Here is a 15,940-nt window from a genome sequence, read left to right on the forward strand (position 1 = left end):
AAAATTCTGTAAGAAAGAATATGTTAAATTCCTGACACTTGATTAGTAATTTTCCAATTTGTCAAACATCTCTCTGCTTTAGATTTATCAAGTGGAAAATGGAGGTAAAGCAATGCTTCCTAAACAGGATATGCAGATAGATCCTTTATGGTATGAGGCTCATCCTGGGACCTCTGCAAAATTTTTCATTCCTTCCCACTCACCAGTAATGATGGGATCAGATTAGAGATCCAATGTGATCATGGAAAAGCACAGGGAAACTTGGTTGCAGCAGAAAAGGCAAAGGAGGGTTATCTAATATTCTAAAGATAAATGTCACTGACCCACCAACTTCATAATGGGATCACATCCCTAGGAACTTTTCTGCCTGGTTAGCACCCAAACACTAGATTATTAATGTCATTCAGAGGCAGTACAGGCTGCTCCAAAAAACTAGGAGTTAAAGCCTCAGAGTTTTTCCCTTCTAAGTCTTGATGTCTTCTGCGGTTCTAGGTGTATAAGAGCGCATATATATTATTCAAACATTTTTTTGTTTTCTTCTTGAAATTATTCTATCATTGAAAAAACATGACAAACAAAAGATGGGGTGCTTGCCATGAAGCCAGGACTATCCTACAAGATGTTCATGAAACCATAAAATATAAGTTGCTGAGATGAGTTTCTCCCATGACCTCACCTTAAAGATGAAGTCAAAGAGATATTGAATGGCTGATGCAAGGCCATGCAGTTAATTAAGGATAGAAATTAGATCAGGACCTGTGCTCTTTATTATTTTTCTATTTTCTAATGCCTCAAAACATCATTCTGCAAACTGGAGAATACCACCTGGGTGGGTTGCGCAGGCATTGGAACCCACTGGGGGGCAGCGGTAGCCTTGGGTACAATTGGGATTTTGTGTTTCTATTTGCTTCAAGAAGGTTGATTACGAGGAAGTTCTGAGAGATTTTGTTTCTGAAAATTGGCCAAGAAAGTTTGGAAATCTCTGTCTTAGAAGAACATGGGCCTCAAAACATTTATTCAGTAAGTTGTATTGTAAACCAAAATACTAACATCTCTAGTTGGTTTTGGGTAGGATGTGATCAGTCAGGATCTTCCAGACTAAAAATCAGTGAATTCATACTGGGGGAAAAAGCAGCTCAGATATAGAAGGGACCACCAAGCAAAGGGTGCTAGGTGGACCCACTAGGAATGGGAAATACAGGCTGAAAATAGACTATAGACTGAACATAATGCCTACTTAATACCTCTATAGAAAACCACAACACCCAAAAGGAGAGAGAGAGCAAAAGGGAATGCCCTGCCAAGAGGTGGGGTGGGGTGGAGGGGGCAGGGCAGGGGTGGTGGGAAAGATGCTGGGACCATTGGTGGTGGGAAATGGGCACTGGTGGAGGGATGGGTACTCAATCATTGACTGAAACGCAAGCATGAAAGTTTGTAAGTCTGTAACTTTATCTCATGGTGATTCACTAATAATTTTTTTTAAAAAATCAGTGAATTGAAGATGTTCGACAAAAAATAATATCCTCTGAATCTCTGCCTCACAGAGTTTTATACACACTCCTCTTCTATGTGCTGACTACTCTCCAAGGTTGAGAATGTACCCAGAGACCTCCTGGTGTGAAGGAAACAGACCCCAGCTGGCCAGTTACATACACTGTGACTCCAGCACAGACTTCAGCTGCTTCATTATTGGGTTATGCTCAGCAAATTGGATTAAAAACATTTAATATCTACATGGCTCTTACCCAACTGCTTTAAGAGTACCAGCTGTAGCGTGCCTTCTCTTCTAGCTGACACTCACAACGACAGCTCCTAAAGAATAGCACATTCCTCAGGGGAGGGCCATTGGGTTCGCCGACACTTTAGGAGGAGCAGAAGATGAAAGGGATTTCAAGTTAAAACATCATGTACTGAAAGGGGTGGGACGTGACAGAAGAAGGAATTCCATGTGTATTGAATGACTATCATGTACCAGGCACTGGTTTGGCAAGTTCTCATGGTTGACTGCATTTGGTTCTCACAATGCTAAGAGATGAGCATAATAACAAATTTTGGATGCAAAAAGTGAGGCTATGAATGACAAAGAGACTTATTCAAAATTATGCATAGAATTTGTTGCATAGCAGGCACAATTCATTTCTGAGGGCTGATGTACCAAATGACCATAAACTTGGTGGCTTACAACCCCAGAAATGTGGAGGTCAGGGATACAGCTCAGTAGTAGAGTACACACCCCCCCCCCCACAAGAGAGGGCCTCACTTGGTCCTTGGCATTATTAAAATAGAAAACAAAAACCAAAAATGTGTTTTGAGGGCTCAAGTTTGAAACTGATGTTGGCAGGGTCAAACTCTCTCCAGAGACTCTATAGCATAGACCTTCCCTGCGTTCTTCAGTTTCTGAAGGCTCCAGAAATCCCTTGGCATGTAACTTTCTAACTCCAGTTTTTGTTTTTGTTTCTGTCTTCTTGTGGCCTTCTAGTCTACAACTGTTTCTTATCTGAGTATCATCTATAAGGACATTGTCATTGGATTTAGGATAATTCCGATAATTATCCATCTAGATAATTCAGGATTCTCTCATTTCAAGTTATTTAATTCTATTCAGAGACCCCTTTTCCAAACAAGGTCACATTCATATGTTTGGCCTTTGGAAGCAGCACTAGAGATGAGTTTTAAATGGAAGTCAGTCTTAGTTATATCCCATTTTCTCACCAAGGAGTCATGTTAATTCCTGTCCTTTTTTATCCATATTCTCTGAAAGTTTTGATAGAGAGCCTAAGGAAGACACATTATAGAGGGAACACAGACCTTCAATTGCCCAGAGTTATCCGGAAAATTAGTGACAGTGTTGAAATGAAAACTCTCCTCAACCCTTTTGTGGTTAAAAGAATCAGATACTAGCCCAGTTCCAAGAACTGTATGCTCAAAAGCTTTTTTTGCGGTGGCCTCTATGTAACAAAACAGTGCCTCCCTTGTAAAGTTCAGCCTCTCTTCTGCAGGAGTAAAAGAGCTCTCAGGTGTCAACTTAACCTATAGCCACCCCCTAATAAGTTTAAGATAAAAGGCCAATACATTCAAATAAGATTCAAGACATAATGTAATAGTATTTGTTACCAAGCCCCGTCTAATTATATCAGTCAATCTTTTATTACCAGACCCACAAGTGCAGAGAACTCTATTATAATCTCTCTTCTATAATGATCTCCTCACTCTCTGACTCCTCGAACTCTGCGACAAATTAATCATCTGCTTGTAATCATGAGTAAACATCAACTCAATTAAGAATTGATAAATGCACAGTTTGCTCCAAGGCTCATCCTGAAAGGGAAGCAAGTACCACTGGGTGCTTGCCAGGACACAGCTCGGCTGGGAGGGCTGGGACACAGAGCTCTGGAAGCTGCGTTTCTTCGGATACTGTTTCTAGGAGAGTTTCTGACTGTTGATTCTGTTTCCTCCTCCGGTAAAGAGGCAGAAAAGGAGTTACTTGTTTTCTCAGGGTCAAAGTGTGGGGGGGAAGTTTCTTTTATCCTCACTTTTTTTCTTTATAGCCTCATTTATCTAAAAGAAAATCAGTAGGAAAAGAATTACAATGCCCCAATATGTGGGCATATCGGTATGCCATCACAGTAAAATAGAAGAAACCATCACTGTGTGCACTAAAATGCAGAAGTTGGATTTGCACTGTTACATAATTGTCAGAGATTGAATTGTGTTCTCCAGTGAGACTGGCTGAAGTACTACACAGAAACTCAGGGTGTGAGGCTATTCAGAAACAGGGCAATCACAGATACAACTAGCTAAGATACGGGTTACACTGAAGTAGGGTAGAGCTATCAACCCAGTACGATTTGTGTCTGTAAGACATAGAGAAGGTGGCATGTTGAAAAACAGAGGGAGCAAAAGTCTGTGTGATAAGAGAAGCCAAATTTCAGGGCACATATACAGGGAATGTAACAAGGATTCAAGAGGCATAGGAGGATTCGACCCAGCGTCTTAGAGGAAGCATAGCACTGTGGCTATCTTGAGTTTGAACTTCAGGGACCTGTATCTAAAACTTTATCCAGTACACAACTCTACCAAGGATCAGAATCTCTGATGTTTCAAGCCATTCACACTGTATGGTAGTCTTAGGAAAGCAATATAATGATTGGCTACAAGAGGAATAATAGAGCCAACAATTTTGAACATTGTTATACAGCTCACACTGTACTAAACACTATGTAGGCATAATCTTGTCATATTTTCACCACTATCTTCTGCAGTGAAGTACTCATATTCCCAAGTTTAGGAGGAGGTGAAGATTGGCAGAGGCTCACAATCCCAAAGCCACAGAGCTATGAGTGACAAGTCTCTCTAGTTCTGGAGACACTCTCTTCCTTCATCAGATACTTCCTTTGGGGTCAGAGACATGGAGAGGGGATAAGGTGCTTGCCTTGCCTGAAGCTGACTGGGTTCAATCCTTGGCACCACATATGTTTCCCAAGCCCCATAAGGAGTTATCGCTGAGCATAGAGCCAGGAATAAGCTCTGAACACTGCAAGGCCTACCCTCTCTGGCCACCCTACCAAATTCACAAAAGAAAGCTAAAGAGACACTGTCCTATAAGCTGAAGACAGGGTCATGGCAATGGTATTCATCTGGATAGCTTCTGATTGTGTTGCCAAAATCAAGGGCTCACTCACTGCCCCCATAAAAGAGAAGCTTATCACGGTCATGCCCTGGAGTCACTACCACTTTTTGTGCTTGTTTCAGTTCTCCATTGAGCTATGTAATTAGATTTGGGGCTGATAGGGGGAAAATGTTTTAGAACCATCACCACAGACATAAGAATTTCCACTGAAGAATTTTAGGTAATATATATATTGAAGGAGTGATGCAATTAGCAAATCGCCATTCTGTAATCTGTAACAAAATCTGGTCTCCATCACTGAAAGATGCTCCAACATGAAGCAAAGGATGAATGGAAGAATCAAGCTGAAACTCCTGCTAAGATATTGACCATATGTCTCATGTGATACAATAGGAAGTAAACAGTAGAATGGATGGGGAAAATAAGAACTTTGATGTAAGCAAGGTCTTTGCAATACACTAGCTTGAAGCAAGTACACAGGGTAGTACAATAGGTTAAAAGCCACAGATGGAAAGCAAGAATCCAGATCAGAAAATGACTATTCTCAAAACTTAATGAGTTCAAACCTAAAATGAAGCAAACAAACAAACAAAAAACAAGCAAAGGCATAATGTATAAAAACAGAGATAGGTAAGATACAGAAATATAGAATTGGGATTATTAGAATTATTAGAGAACAAAATATGTGCCAGTCAGATAAAACTATTTAAATAAAATAATCTTATTATTTTATCACAATACAAGGAGATTTTTTTGAGATAAGCGAGACCATTAGAATAGGGACTGGATATTAAAAAATGTAAAAAAATTAATTATTTCTTAGTTTTTAGATTGTGATAGTGGCATGATGTTTTCATTTAAGGGAGAAAGGCCATCACTAGCTGGAGAAGCACACTGAGGAACATTGACACAATGGCATAATGTCTGGGCTGGTACAAGGTAAAAGAAAAAAAAATCACAGACTCTCCCAATACCTAGCTTATTGTGAGTTTCCAAAGAAAAAGCACAGTGGTGCACATGGGACTGAGCGATTGGTGACCGAGAACCATTCCCCTGGCCAACCCACAATGACAGACGGACAAAGGATGAAGGGAACGGAGAAACTGGGCCCAGGCCCCAGGCTGGTCGGTAGTCAGTTTATTTCTCTCTCCTCCCTGGCATAGTCCCATCTCTCCCCTTACAGTGCAATTGTACTCATAGTTTTGGTCATAGTCCCAGTCATCATGATTTCATCATCCTAGTCTTGTTGTAGACCTCAAAGTCTCTCCCTGGTTATCTCCTTCCTAGTCTCTTCGTAGTCTCATAGTCTTCTACTTCCAGTCATCATCATCGTTTAGTCCTCCTTCTAGTTCCGAAAGTCCCAAAGTCTCCAAAGTCTCAGTTCTCATCTTCTTTCTAATTGTCAACTTTCTAGTTCCCTCTCATCCCTTACAGCATAGTTATATAGAAATCATGAAGGGTGGAGATATACAAAGGTGGGGTTGAACATTATCATAACGACAAACCTATGAAAAGTCACTCCTGCAGGAGATTAACTCAAGGGCAAGATCTCATCTGAGGGTTTAGCACTCCAGATTACTAAGAGATCCACTCATGGGCAAGATTGCATCTAGGGTATATTGCTTTCTTCTTTCCTCAGCTAGTAATCCACTTAAAAAAGAATCAGCGAATTTACTTCTTGTAATATTTCTAGTCATTTTGTATGAACACAGTAAAAGATATATTAAGCTTAAAGGTTGGCTCTTCCTGGGGACATCTCAGACTTCAGTCCTCAGGCCAAGTTAGTCTTTCTTAACCCCAGCAGGGTCCTTATTCAGTTACTTCTTTTTTGGGTCATGACAGAGTTTGTTCCACAACCATGCTCTTAACTTATTATACTTATGGTTCTTAGCTTGTCCCCTTTCAGTGCCAGGGTAGCTTACAGCTTGGGTCCATCCAGTCCCTTGGCTAGGACTCTGCTTTGGAGTGCTCTTAGGAACAAAGGACAACTAAGACTTAAGTCAATTAAATACAGATGTCCAGGAGTAAATATTATTTTGGAATCAATTAACCCCCATGGTACAAAGCCAAGCATGAACTGTCTTCCTGTGTCTATAGAAAAAGGTTATTGCTAAATAAACCATGCAAATAACGTAAAGGAAAGAGAAAAGTTATATAGGATTATTAGTGCTTGATGAAATTGGGTGTGTCTCAGGGGCACTGTTGTGGGAGTGACTCAATAAACCTAAGCTCCTTGTGGAGGAGCAAGGACAGCCCTATATTATCCAATACTTAATGCTGTATTTTTGTTAAATGCTAGCTATGCTATCCCAAATCACTAATCACTTAGTAAAAGTGACTAAGTGGATCACATTTTCTCTGTTCAAAAATGCTTACAATTTCCTAAAATTTCAGTGTCAGCAAAGTGAGATGGGAGAGAAGAAAACAAACCTTTTGCCTACTTAGACTCTTGCTGAGTGATCCGATGGGTTTAGCTCACCCTTCTCTTCACATACTTATCTAATTCATGAGCAAGACGATTTCAAATGTCATTACAAAGTCAGTAGGGAAACATGACTCTTCTCTGTGTGTGTGGTATGTGGTATGTCATTTAAGTCACAGGTTTCTTGTTAGAATAATCTTTCAGCAAGGTCCTTCCTGTTGAGTATAAGGGTGACACTTCTGGACAGGATGTGTGATCAGATCAAGTAATTTATGGAAAAATGCTTAAAATGGTATACCTCTAATAAATGTTAGCAACTATGACCACCATCGTGACTGCTATTATATTTTGCTGGTATTCCATATGTTGGTCATGAAACATTTTCTATAAGTTCCTTTTGTGCTAGCTTTGTTTGCCCAGTTAGGAGTTGGGAAAGCAAATTTAAGAATAGGGATATCCTTATTTCTTTCTTTCCACCTCTCTCCTCCACCATGTACATAAAAGGTGTACAAAAAAACACTCCTATTGCACATAGGCTAGCAAAATTAGTGGTTATTAATGTTTTAACATAAGGGCCACAGGAACTAGAGATTTCAATCAATCATCACAAATTGACTTTTATTGAGTTATTTTCTAATAATTACATTTGCCATCCCTTTAGGCTTTGTTGGAAAAAGCAATACATTTGTTATATGCCTGCCAAGGGGGCAGACTGGAGGTGGCAGAGAACCTGGGGCCATTGGGAAGAGGATACTGGCAGTGGGATTGGTACTGGAACACTGTATGCCTGAAACAACTCTACTTTGAGCAACCTTGTAAATCATGGTGTCTTAATAATAAAAGCAAAAGCAAAAGAAAGGGCACTAAGAATAACAGACATGAGATAAAATTCTGGCTTCATGACTTAATAATGGTAAGGCTTGCTTGCCCTTTGACTGAATGTCTTTGAGTCTCAATTTCGTAATAAAACACATGGGGAACAACATGCCTGCCTGCCCCATAAGACTGTGATACCCAGATGTGTTCTAACTTTTCTGCTAGCTTATAAGAGCCCCTCTCTATTCCTCATTCCTCTCTGGAATAGGAAGGAAGACTAGACATTACCTGCAAGAGTCATGCATAGAGAAGATATAGCTATGAACCTCTCCCATGCCCAGATTGTAATGTGGAAGCCTAATCTCTAGTGTGATGGTATTCAGAGATGGAGTCTTTATGAGGTAAATAGGTCCAGAGGGGAAAGCTTTTAGCAGTGGGATTATTGTCCTTCTGTGAAGAGATCAGAAAGTGCTCTTTCCTCTCTCCACTATGTCAGGAAACCAGGGACAAGTATCTCACCAGAGCCCAGCCATACATGCTGGCAACCTGCTCTCAGGCCTGTAGCCTCCAGCTCGCTGAGAAATAAATTTCTGTCATCTAAGTCAAAAGTATCTCATTAGAACAGCCCAAGTTGTCAAGACAGATGTAAAACAAATATGCAAACTCATTCCCTTAAGGAGAATGTTTTCCAATAGAGATTGGCATCACAGCCCGCTCTTCTGGTGTCCTCAAGGCTGTGCTCTCTTGCTCGACCCAGCCCTGTCCATAGCAGCAGCACCACGTGCATGTTAAGAGCCCAAACATGGCAGGAATTGCCAGCAGATTACTGAAAGGCTAAACCCTGGATTTCCACTCTGAAAAGGACAATGCTACACAGATAATAAAACAAGTTGAACATTCTAAGGGAATATAAGCAAAAGTCATAAGAGAAAGGAGGGGGGACATCAACATTCACCATTTTAGTTTCCATCAGTTCTAATGAACATCTTATCACTATTGACAACCTTGGCCCTTGGGTCCCAACCCTGGGCCTCAGTTCCCCCATGTATAAAACGAAGTGTTCTTCACCTTAGCCTTACATATATGTATAGTTCAAAGATCTTTAAACTTTCACCGGAAAAGTTATTTTTGTATGTAAAATTATATATTTATATGTTAATATGTCATACATAATTTACATTATGTAATATATATTATATCTAATTTTTCAGGAAAATTTAACATTTGCCTGGATTACAAATGTAGGTAACAGTATCATGAAGAAATATTTTCAAGTCACATGATTGAAAACTTTCTACACTTAATACTTTGAAACTGCAGTAGTCATTAGATCTGTGTTTCAGATATTATTTTTGTGTTAAGAAATGGATTAGTATTATCAATGTACATTTTAACTATTTTATCATAGTATTGTTTTGCAATCCATATACTTGATTGTCTGCATTTAAAAGCATTGATTGGTCTGATAAGGGTTATAGGAGATTTATCAGACTGTAAAGGCACTCAAAGGTTAAGAAAGTTGTTAAGGTCTCTGAGACTCCGATAAGTTTGGACTCTATAAGTGGCTATTTGTTACCCAGTCTCATGTTATGTGTCTTCAGTGTTTCTCTGTTCATGCAGTGGCTAACCTATTAGCTTGGAGTCAGGCCTTTTGGATCCTTTTTGTTTCATATTTGGGCCACACCCAGAGGCGTTCAGGGCTTATTCCTAGCTCTGCTCTTAGGGATCGCTCCTAGCAAGCTCAGAGGATCATCTGGGGTTCCAGGGATTGAATCCGATTGACCACATTCAAGGCAAAGCCTTTAACTGCTGTACTATGCTATAGCCCCATAAAATTTGGGTTTTGGGCCACAATGCGTGTTGTTCAGGGGTTTCTTCTGGCTCTGCACTCAGACATCATCATTCCTGGCAGTGCTCAGGGAGCATATCAGATGCTGGGGGTTGAATTTGGGCTGCCAGCCACATTTAAAGCAAAAGCTTCTCCCCCTGTATTGTCTCTCCACAGGCTTCTGGGTCTAACCTGTCTCTGCTCCTAACTGACAGTGTGACCTGGAAGCATTTACCTAACTCCTCTGAGTTATTTTTTTCTCTTTTAAAGAAGAAATCACTCCACAATTTCCATTGGGATTGCTATAAGAAGTTAGTAATAGGTCTTAAAAATTATTAGAGTAGCACTCTATAAATGATTATTGATATTATCATTAAGTTTGTACCATTTTGGTGTCCAGCTATTTTAAGTCCCAGCCCCAACACTTAAAAGAACAAATTGCCCCCAAAGCAAATTTACTTGAGATGTATACTTTTCAACTAGAATAGTTTTTAAATATGCCACTCACTATTTCAAAGAACAAGAGAGATACATCAATAGAACAATTGGAATGAATTAGAAATCATTCAGGTTCACCTCTGTTCACTTTTCAGATGTTACAGAAGAAGTACCAGAGAATGTGAAACCTTGATAAAAAAAAAAAAAAAAAAAAAAACTACACTGCTTTCATTTTACTAGAGTTCCCTTTAGAAATCTCTTTGCTCTGGGACTGTACATGTTTTCCCCTCACTTAATTTCCCACCTAGAGTTTGTATATAGGAACTGATAAGAAAGCCTTAATCTTGAACTAACTATGTGTGAGATTTTATGGATATGCCTCTAATATAAATAATCTAATCTCTCACCAGCAAAATGTTTCTGTCATAAGACTATTTGTGATAGTAACATAGCAGTAACTTAGAGACTTTTGTTGTCCATTAGAGAGGTGATATCTGGACTAGCAAGGATGCTTGTATTACTTTGCCTAAACTTCTGTAGCTTAAAAGGAGCAGTAGCAGCATTAGCTCAAGGCTCTTTATGACTTACTTCTTTTGTTCTACAAAGTTGGGAGGAAAAACATCAGTGAGGTATGAAAAGGCTGTTTGTTTACAATCAGGACCCAGATCCTTGCCTTTTTCATAAAAGGAAAGGAAACCAGCAGGAGAATTCCAAAACCCAGCACCTCCCTGGGTCTCTCTGCATTCTCCACACTTGTGTATTAAGCAGCCAGGCAGCTGTTGAACAAGTACTATCAACAAAGCAATCTTCTAGCCCTTTGATTCAGGCTATTCATATCTTCTGCCCTGAAATAAAATGACTTTCACAATTAAAACACCGAAATCAATGCAGTATCTATTGTCATGTCTGCAGGAGAAAAGCTTTAATTACAGCCATAGTTAGATAACATAATCATTACACCTCCTTAATCTCAAATATAAAACCAGCACCCTCTGAGTACTTTGCCACCCTTTCTTTGATTTTTTTCTTTTTCTTCTTTTTTTTCCTCCTTTTTTCCCCCCCAATGTGAATGGCTTTTTATCTAAGCACTTCAATTTGCATGCCTTTGCTCGGAGGCAGCTCCCCGTGATATGTTAATTGCAGATTGCTTTAAGTACTAAAAGATTAACATAAAACCCTTTGCAAACAAGCTAATAGTTTATGATAATTTTTGCATGGCCTTTGTCTGTCTATCACTGGATTGCCTCTAGCTGTAATTTTATAAAGAAGCTGTAAAATATCATTTAAACAAGTTCATTTACACATAATTATTACCAGAATCACATTATTCAATTTAGATACTCCAGCCTATTAACAATCCATGAACTAAAATGTAATTAAACTATTTTCCTTTTATGAACCTATTCATTACAATGTGTGGGAGATGGATCTCTCAGTTTCACTGCAAATTTCAGCACTTTGTTGTTGAAATTGACAAGTCTGGCACTCATTATGTGCTTTTAATTATATTAAAAGTATTGCAAGACAGCTTAGATAAAGAATATATTTAGAAAAGAATGCCTGGAAATGCCAAGATGGTGTCATTCCCAAATATATATTTATTTTACACAGGCAAATTTTTTTGCTCTCTTAACAGTGAAAAAACCAGGCTGGTTGTTTTAATTGAGATTTTTCATAGCTTCTCTTCATAGTTTTTCTAATTTAATCCAAGGATAAACATCTCATTGAATAAATTGCATTTACTTGTTTTCCCAGATTTCTATCTACGAAAAAAACAAAATAACAACTTAGAGTTGAAATCATACCCCCAAGTGTATATTCTCTCAGAATTTGCATACAGATACATAATTGCCTGACATCTGAAGGGTGTCATCTTGAGGATTTGATTCAAAAATTACTGAATGGCTTAATTTCTGATAGAAACATTCATGAGGGAACTAGGGCATTAACAGGAAAAGCTTCATACGTTAAGAGGGCAGGTCTCCTTGTCTGCTTCGGCTTCGTGCTTTTTCATTTCCCAGGAAACTCTGGTCCAGCAGATCCAGATCGAGTCCTAATGCTGGCACTTGTAAGGCTGTTTATTCTTGGCCATTTATACAGGGCATCCCTGTATGGAAACCTCTAGAGCATGATAGGAAATCCACAAAACTCTAAACCTAGGCTGGATGCCCACCCTGATGTGACATACTCCTTACATTAGTAAGGGGTGTTGTTTCCTGTTGTAGTAAAGAGTGTTGTTTCCTGTTGCTCCCTCTGTGCTCTCCTACAAGGCTCAGAACCTCTTCCCACTGCAAACTGCTGAGTATTTACTCCTCATGAATTAAATCATGTCCCATAATCTGCACTAAGAAACATCACTGCATTCCACAGTCCCCCTGACTGAAACTCTGGGGCTTGAGAGCCTGCACTGCTCATCTTAATCTCAAATAGAAAACCAACATCCAAGCACATGTTTTAGGTAGCTTTGCGTTTTGTGGGTTTTTCATATCACGGCCACTGTGAGCATCTCTTGTTTGCCTACTTTTCTCAGGGTAACTAGTAAAGTATACTTCACCAATATTTAACCCAAATAATGCATATGTGTGTGTTTATAATATACTTATAAATATTGACATTTGATATATATCGATATCATATATATAACTGAATATAATACAGAACCAAAATCACCCATGTTCCCTTTCTCATATAACTGTATCACTGTAATCACTGTCATCCCGTTGCTCATTGATTTGCTCGAGTGGGCACCAGTAACGTCTCCATTGTGAGACTTGTTGTTAGATCTAGTACATTACCTTTCTCCTTCCCTCTTGGGGAGCCCGGCAAGCTACTGAGAGTATCTTACCCACACGGCAGAGCCTAGCGAGCTATCCATGGTGTATTCAATATGCCAAAAACAGTAACAAGTCTCCCTTTCTCATAAGGTTACTATAAAGTCATCCTATGGCAGACTGGAGGAGTTGCTGTCCTATGATCAATTCCTTGGCAGGGACCATAATCTAGATTGTTTTTATGGGTCCATTCCAAGCTGTACTCAGGACTTATCCCTAACTCTGCATTCAGAGATCACTACTGGCGGGTTTGGGAATCATATGTGGTGCCAGAGATTGAACCTGGGTCAGCCGTGTGCAAGACAATTGCCCTACCTGCTGTACTACTGCTCCAATCCTGACCAAGAGCTTCTTAAGAAATAAAAATTTGATCCAACAAAAACTTGGATCCTTTTGAGGTTCAAAAGCATGATGAATGGAAGTTCAGGTGACTGTATGACATGCGTCTCCCTCAAATCTTGTTACTACATTGGCACAGTACCTGTCTGACATGAAAATTAAGAAACAAAAACCATGCTAGTCTTGAGAAATTTACTATTGTCCACTTTTCTGCATTGTACTTAGTCATCCAAAGTCTAGAGCTCTACAATAAAAGCCAGACAATGACTCACAGATAAATAATAACTGGCAAAGGTTGTCATCCCATGTTGAGGAGCCAGTTGTCCATTACAATTTAAGAAATTTGGAAAAGGAGAGAGAAAAAACAAGAAACCATGCATTTTTGTTCTCAGACTCTTGCTTAAAGAAAGAATTTAATGATCAAAATATGTAAATAATAAAAAATACAGTAAAATATCTCTGGCTGGTGGTTCATTATATTTTACGGTCATGAACAATATACAACTGACCCCAAATTGAATCACTTACACTGTCATGTCACTAAAGTGAGACTTACTGTTTCAGTTCGCCCAGAAGTGGAATGTTAAATGGGTCAATCAAGAATTGTCTGATCAGCATTAGTTAATCTGTCTGATAGAGCCCTACCATCTTCTGAAGGAAAGTATTCTTGGAATAATCAATCTACCTCTTTCCCTTGAATAACTTCTTGTTTCTGCTCCTTGTTGGCTATACAAGTCTTCGTTTTGTATACTTTCTTACCACTTTCTATGTGCTAGACTGAATGATGCTAGATTTATTAATAAGTAAATAAAGCTAATAGATTGCTTAACTTTTACTTTGTTGCATTTCCTAAAAACATGAGTGGCATATTTACTTATCAGACAGACTGCAAAGAATACACAGCAAAAAAGGTCAAGAGACCATAAACACTCACCCTAACTTTCCATTTGTCATTCATATTTCACAGAGTTTGCCAGAAAAAACTGACTCTTGGTTATCTGAATTAGTCCAGAAAGAGAGAGACACCTGGGAACCCCACAACCAACATCCTTTGATTCAAATACTCTGAGGCCATGTGATGGGCCTTCTATCATTTTCTCCTTTGATTTATGTATTTCTTGTAACTTGAATCTCACATGTGACCTGGTTGACCTCACATGTGACCTGGTTATTCACTAGTGCTAGTGGAGTCTGGCACAGTACCTAGCACAGACAGAAAGTGCAATAAAGGAGGCAAATGTTAAATTGGTTGATGGTTATTTAGCATACTACTTGAAATTTTACTCCACAAGAGTTTTGCAGAATCAGGTATACAAAAACTAGTGCATTTCATAACAAAATATAGATAAAAATGTCAAGATTATGTGGTGAAGTATTCAAAATTAGGGAGTAGGAAGATTTGAAAGGAAAGAGTAGTTATTTTTTTTTTTAATTTTATTGAATCACCGTGAGATATTTGCAAGCTTTCATGTCTGGGTTACAATCTCACAATAATCAAACACCCATCCCTCCACCAGTGCACATTCCCCACCACCAATATCCCAGGTATACCCCCCTTTCCCACCCTCCCCCTGCCTCTATGGCAGACAATGTTTCCCATACTCTCTCTCTACTTTTGGGCATTATGGCTTGCAACACAGACACTGAGACGTCATCATGTTTGGTCCATTACCTACTTTCGGCACACATCTCCCATCCCAACTGGTTCTTCCAGCCATCATTTTCTTAGTGATCCCTTCTCTATTCCATCTGCCTGCTCCCCTCTGCTCATAAAGCAGCCTTCCAGCTATGGGGCAATCCCCCTGGCCCTTGTATCTACTGTTCTTGCGTGTCAGCCTCATGTGATGTTATTCTATACTCCACAAATGAGTGCAGTGCTTCTATGTCTGTCCCTCTCTGACTTATTTCACTTAGCATGATACTCTCCATGTCTATCCATTTATAAGCAAATTTTATGACTTCATCAAAGAGTAGTTTCTTAATGGTGGATCCTCCCAAGGATTAAAGTCTTAGGAGATTGTACTGAAGTTGAACCCCACTCTTTATAGATTTATAACAGCCCTTCCTAGTGATGCCCAGGGACCTAGGGATCAAGTCCCAGCAATATTTGGCTCTGTGATTGCACAGTCATCTTCAGGGACCCATGTGGTACCAGAGACTGAGTGTTGGGTCTTGGACATGAAAGGCATATGTTTCACCCCTGTGAGTTATCTCTCACCCTTTTACTAAGAGCATTTCAGTCTGAAAATCTCTTGAAATTGACCTTACCAGACTACTTGTTTGTTACCCAAACATACTAATTTAATACATATATTCATATAGTTCTTGTGGGTCATACTTTTTTAAAAAAAAATATGTACTTGATAGTCCATGGCAGAGCCTGGCAAGCTACCCGTGGCATATTAAATATGCCCAAAACAGTAACAACAAGTCTTACAATGGAGATGTTACTGGTGCCTGCTCAAGCAAATCAATGAGCAATGGGATGACAGTGAGAGTGACAGTGACTTGATAGTTTCTCCTTAATGGGGCCCAAGAACTTTTGTAATATAAAGGAACCTTGCTGCCCATAGGTCCAAATTCTAGCTTACATACATTTGAAGACTTCCAGGGGACAGAGGTGCAAAGGTGCAGAG

General features: G+C 39.3%; 1 protein-coding gene and 1 non-coding gene across 2 annotated transcripts in view; one reads left to right on the top strand and one right to left on the bottom strand.

Moving 5' to 3' along the window:
- LRMDA (leucine rich melanocyte differentiation associated) overlaps positions 1 to 15,940 on the bottom strand; it is a 582,944-nt gene that overhangs the window by 311,667 nt on the left and 255,337 nt on the right. The gene's annotated exons all lie outside the window — the stretch shown is intronic.
- On the top strand, positions 13,353 to 13,456 carry LOC129404091 (small nucleolar RNA U13). Its single transcript, XR_008629684.1, has one exon. It is a non-coding gene; the product is annotated as a small nucleolar RNA U13 (small nucleolar RNA).

Source organism: Sorex araneus, chromosome 3 (assembly GCF_027595985.1).
Source record: "Sorex araneus isolate mSorAra2 chromosome 3, mSorAra2.pri, whole genome shotgun sequence".
Classification (NCBI taxonomy): domain Eukaryota; kingdom Metazoa; phylum Chordata; class Mammalia; order Eulipotyphla; family Soricidae; genus Sorex; species Sorex araneus.